The 6000-nt window shown below is 42.5% G+C and overlaps 1 protein-coding gene across 1 annotated transcript in view; it reads right to left on the reverse strand.

The window, feature by feature from the left end:
- brinp2 (bone morphogenetic protein/retinoic acid inducible neural-specific 2) overlaps nucleotides 1-4969 on the reverse strand; it is a 209032-nt gene extending 204063 nt beyond the window's left edge. Inside the window, exons 1-2 of the mRNA XM_080486630.1 lie at nucleotides 4136-4969; nucleotides 924-994 (exon numbers count right to left, since the gene is read on the reverse strand). The gene's annotated coding sequence lies outside the window, so the exon portion shown is untranslated. The remainder of the gene's footprint in view (nucleotides 1-923; nucleotides 995-4135) is intronic.
- Nucleotides 4970-6000: the final 1031 nt, after the last annotated feature.

Below are 6000 nucleotides of genomic sequence, written 5' to 3' on the forward strand. Positions count from 1 at the left end.
CCGGAAGCAAATGACAGGAAATTAAAAGGGCTTATTTTGACGTTATCAGAAATTAGCTTCTTTTTTTTTTCCCCCCCCACGCTCTGGAGATCAATAGCACGCTCACATCACTGGAATAAACAGAAAGGTAGAGTCATAAAAAATATCTTTGGTTAGCATGAAGACTGACAGCAAGAAAACATTGAGGCTGGCTCTGTCCAAAGAGAAAGTCCATATGCCGCCACTTTCTCTGTATTAAATTGCAAAGCCTAACTCCCCCCACAAAATCTGATGCGTGTCTTTTCCGAAACATGAGCCCATCTCAATCCCAGTTCTCCCTTTTGCAAACATAATTAATCTGAAGATATCTTGCCATGACTTTGTCTTTTTTTTACTTTCCATTGACCAAATACTTTTTTGTGCCATATAATACTGGCTTATGGTTTATTTCTGTCATTGTTCAATTTGTGGCAACACAGAGCAAATGTGTTATATCAGTATGATAATCGGCTATAAATTCTTCAGGATCGCTTTCAGATAAATGAACATTGTCTAGAATTTCTCAGTCAGTTAACTTTGCAGTTAACTAATCGTTTCTACACTTATTTTGTACATCTTCATCAGAGATCATCTTAGCCTAATTAAAATCTTCCATCACATCATCCGCATATACACAGCTCATAGAGAAAAGCAACATTTTCATAGTCATGGCTGGCTTCATTTACAGACGAAGCTTGTGTATCGTTTGTGCTGAAAAGGACAGATTACGATGCCAAGAAATGAGGCTGGTGGGAAATATGAAGGTGGGCTATTATGTGTCAGTAGTTGAAAAACCTTCTTTTTCAATAACTCAAACTGTCCTTAGTTTGAAGGGCATAGCTATATCATGCGCATGGGTCAACCTCCACAGTAGAAACATTTGCATTTATGTACACATTACATACATTTAGATGATGCTCTTTTCATCCAGCTCCAGTTGTTGGCCCAGAAATGAGTTTTCTTTCAATTATGCCACCTTGGATGAAACAATAAAAGACAAAACATGAGAAGAGCTGAATAACAAATCCAGCACAGGGTGAAGTCTTTTTCTGCCGCTGCGTGTGCTTTCAGTAAATTGATGGGAGGAAATACCCACAGAATTATGAGAAATAAAACTGACACCTTGAAGACAACTTATAAGGAGTTATTAGCTGTGAAATGTGTCTTTAGAGGACCATCTAGTTCAGGGATGCATCATTACAAGAATGCAAACTAATTTGTGCGCGGAGGAACTTCATTTTTGCACTTCAGCTCCACTTTTAAAAGTACCAACTGGAGGATTGTGAGGGGCTTTTAAAAGGATTCCACGGGGTCCTGAGCAAAATAAGAAGTGGCTTAATTTTGTGCTTATTTGATTTTGCGGAGAGCATGTTGTTAGGCTGGGAGAATGCATGAAGGTAAAACGGGTGAATCAAAGGTTTCGTTTCTTGAACAGAAAGACATACAGCAGCAAAGCGGCATTTGAAAACAACGCAAGAAACAACAGAGTTTCCATTTGCCCATGTAATGCAGGCTAAGTTGAAGTTAATGTGTGGTCTAATGCTGGGCTTCAGGCAGTGATTCGATAAGCAGGCCTGGTTTAATGTGCTTGCAACAAAATAACTTGTGTTGAGAAAGCACCGAGCCAGCAAAATAAACATAAACCGAGTTCTCACTGTAAAACTTTTTGAGCCACTTCCTTCATAAATTTAGTTAACATGGCTTAAGATATTTTTTTCATAATCATAATCTCATCTTTTATGTACCTTATTGATCCCCCCCGTTTACCTGTTAGTGTGAATGTGTATACTGACTTAAATACTTGCTAGTACTGGGTCACAGATCCATTATCCATTACTGTGGAGTATTACTCTCTTTGACTCTTATCTTTCAGCCTTTAAGGACATTTAAAATTGCACCAAGCTTTGAAAACTTATTATTCAGTTTTCTGTTCCAAAAAGAATCAAACTCAACAAAGTGCTAAAGCATCTACAATTACTTTTTTTCAATTTCAACACAATGTGCCACTTATATGCTAAATGTACCTCTCCTTTTTTTTAAACAGGATATATATTTATATCATTTCAGTGTTTCAGATTCATGCATATCACCAAGTGGGAGTACCTTGAATTAATTACTTAAATGTGATGATGTATGAAGAGGATGTAATCTAGTAATGTGATAGCTGTAAGGTCAGATTCAAATGAAAAAAGTTGAGTTGTATGTATTGCATCAGCATGTCATCACAGTTGCTTAGAATTTTATTCACATTGGACATACTTGGCAGAAAAAAGGTGAGATTTTTCTCGTGTCACTCTCACGAAGAGATAAACCGAAATATTTATATTCAAACAGTGATTTGATTTCCTGTGAATATAACATTCTGAAAAGAATCAAGGAAGTGCTTGAGATGTCTTTATTGTGGACTACATATTTTAATAAGCAGCTTTGAACTCAGTGGTTCAAGTTTGGAAGACTTGAACATGTACCAGGAAATCCGGGTCAAACTGGTGCTTAATGGGAAATTTCACTGGAAAGTTTCATTGAACGTTAAATGCAACAGGAGAAAAATAGGTCATGTTAGTTGCAGACATGTTGATTTCAGTATTTGTTATCTCTTAATACTTTCCATTTTACAGTAACCATGTGTATATCAAGCACAGTTCTGCAGATGCTCAACATGGAAACCCGTGCAAGGCCCTTTTCTTTAGTGGAAAAACCAAAATACTAGTTTACAATAAGTTTTACAGTTTGCCTTGTGAAACTCCTCCACGGCCACCTGAGTGCATTCTCTAATGGACACTTCTTGTGCACTCATTACTGGCTGGAGCTTTCAGTGCTCCTTTTTGCTTTCAATCCAGTCCTGTGTCAGTATGGATGTACACTTACACTGCCATTAAACGATGTGTCATTAGAGCTCAGTGTGTCATGCACTCAGCCCTTCATTTACATGCTCTCACAGCTGCAGTATATCACAGAAATGTCTGTAGTGTCTGCACATCTCACATTCATCTATATGTACACAATGAAGACAGAAATAGCCATCTTTTTCCAGATGAATCTGAAATGTTGATGCATGAAAATAAGTATAATAATTTAATCGGGGCAGCGTTTGAAAATCAACCTATTGTTTGTGGAGTTCTCCTGGCTTTGAATTGTGCTCTCTTTTCACCTAGTTTTTCCTCCTCCTTGATTTGTTTGACAGGACCTCTTTTGGGGGGAGCGAGGTAGTGTGGTGGTGGATGTTCAGTGTGAATCTGAGACAGGAGTTCCTCTTCTAGAATTTCCTATGGCCACATGCAGTACAAAGTAGCTGACAGGTAAATGTTGTGCTTACATGGTTCAGAGAATTTGTGAGAAATTGCACGGTGCATAGCAGGCATTCGGGGTGAATGATGGAGCAATAATAAAACACACACACGTGCGCGCGCGCACACACACACGCGTTAGGCGAGAGCAGCAGTACACGTTGGTGAGATGAAGCAGAGCAGAGGTTGAAGGACAAGTCAGGTTCGACTTTAGTTCATGAATGAAATGATTTGACATTAATAAACTGCTGGGTCGACAGCAGAAGACACGCACACACACAGAATCAGAAATGTATGTGCAAATGTGTATTACGCTGCAATATAGCAACCACAATGAGCCAACACGCACGTTTCCAGAGCACGAGCCGGATACGCGGATCCACAACTCAAAACTGCCCATTTGATCGCACTTGCATCAAGAATATGCACACAGCACTGTATGACAAGAAGAATGGGTGGTTTCTATTAGACCCACATGTCATTTCAAATATTTACCGACACGTGCGATCTCTTTGGAGAAAACATTATTTACCAAAATACCGACACCAAACGTCACGATTTACAGGCGCAGCTCCCTAACGACGCAAAAACGTTATAAACGAGCCTCCCATCAGTAACATCTGATATCAGATTCTTGTCGGTCCCCCTCCTCATCCTCTCTAATCGATCGTGCGTCACTGACCATCCTGATCCCGCATTGTCTTGCGCGGAGTGCGCTGCGCGTAAAAACGCGCCTGGTACGATAACGCACAGCGGCGAAACTGACTTCTTCCCCTCCCTCCCTCACGCTTTTATTGTCTTTACCAGAGTGAAAACACGCTCAAACTTACCCAGGGTGTGAACGCTGGTCCTCCCCGTGTGTCTCGATGTTTGTCTCGTATCCAGAAAAGAAAAAAGAGAGATTGGAGAGCCCGACCAGCAAAGGCGCTAACGAAGTGGTGGACGGCAGCCAAGCGCCGCCGACTTCCTTTCTTCACCTCTTCCTCTTCTTTACCTTCTCTCACTCTGCCTCTCTTCCCCGGGGCAGGTTGAACGGTGGCAGCAGTAATCCAGGCATTGTCCTCTTCATTAATGGGTTCAAATCGGCGATGGGATAGATAGAGAGACTCCGTCTCTCGTCACAACATTGAAGTTGAGAGTTTAAAGGAATTCTTCTATAGACTGGAGAAGCTGTCCAGTGTAATCCGCGTTCAAAAATCAGTCTGAAAGAGCAGAGCGCGAATTTATATTCTGATGGAGAATAACCCCCCCTCCAAATTAGGCTCTTCCTTCAAAACCTGGAGTTGAAATGTGACTGCAGGTGGTGCAGGAGCTGATAAAGTTTGCTTTAAGTGTCTGAGGGGGAGAAAAAAACACAGGACGCTGTGCAATAAAAGAAATAATCCCAGAAAGATATCTTCGTCTGTCACTTCTCTCACCCAGAAAAAAAGGCTCCAATTACAGGTGCAGTAGCGCACCTGCGGCCGGAGGGAAGACGCGCAGGTATACACGAAATGAGCACGCTCCTCTCTGTAAGTGTATATGTGTGTTTTATTCCGCGATTTTATTCCCGGTCCGCCGGCTCTCTCTGCGCCACGGTCATCACTCAGTGTCAGGACTGGCGTTGCTTCTCCAAGACGCTTAGGAAAGCGTCTCTTTTCAGCACCTCTCTCTCCCTCTCTCTCTCGCTCTCTCTCACTCTCTCTCCTGAACTGGCTCTGTCCGTCCCACAGTTGTTAAAACCACACCTCTTTCTGCAGCGATTGGCTGAAAACGGGAAAGTAGGAAACAAGAGGAGAGCCTGGGATGATGCGCTGAGGAGAGACGGAGAGATGGAGAGAGAGAGAGAACAGATGAGAGAGGAGATGAAGATGAGAAAAGTAGAGTGTAAGAAGGGGGAGGGAGGATGAAGGAGGGTGTGTGTGTGTGTGTGTGTGTGTGTGTGTGTGTGTGTGTGTGTGTGTGTGTGTGTGTGTGTGTGTGTGTGTGTGTGTGTGTGTGTGTGTGTGTGTGTGTGTGTGTGTGTGTGTGTGTGTGTGTGTGTGTGTGTGAATGTGAATGTGAATGGATGGATGAGTGTGGTAGGGGACGGGAGTTCATGCACTGAGCACTGTGTGTTTGAGCCCAAAGGGACAGAATGGCTAATGAAAGTAAAAATGCATCCCTCCTTTTTTTTTTTTTCTTTCTTTCTTTCTACCCCCTCCTCTAATTCACTAAAAATTCTGCCAAATTTGTCGGCTTAAAACCTGCTTTGACTTCGGGCAAGCCGAGTTCATGCTGACGGTATCTCCCATTGCTAAAGCACTCACTTCTGTCTGTCTGTCTGTCTGTGGTCGACTTCCTTTTATAACATTTGGTGGCTGTCAGCTAAGAAGCCTGCTTGGTGAATCTGTGATGAATAAGTAAGCGGTTGAAGGGAGGCTGGAGAGTGAAGTGTATGTGGAATATGCTGCCCAGGGGCGTCGGGAAGGGAAATAAGTAAAAGCCAGAGCTGCCTCTGTAATGGGAGCAAATGAGGTGGGCCGGATATTGTTGTGGCACAACCGCACATGGTAGCAGGGGAGGAAAAAGTCGACAAAATCACTTGACAGCTCCTGGGAGAGGCTTTGATTGATGGCAACGCTCCAGGGAGTGTTTCAGTACGAACTTGGTTAACTTGGAGCCACATGAAGCATTCATCACTGACTGCCATAGCAGAGTGAGATGCTCACCGCAA

The sequence above is a fragment of the Lipophrys pholis genome (assembly GCF_963383615.2).
Source record: "Lipophrys pholis genome assembly, chromosome: 1".
NCBI classification, from domain to species: domain Eukaryota; kingdom Metazoa; phylum Chordata; class Actinopteri; order Blenniiformes; family Blenniidae; genus Lipophrys; species Lipophrys pholis.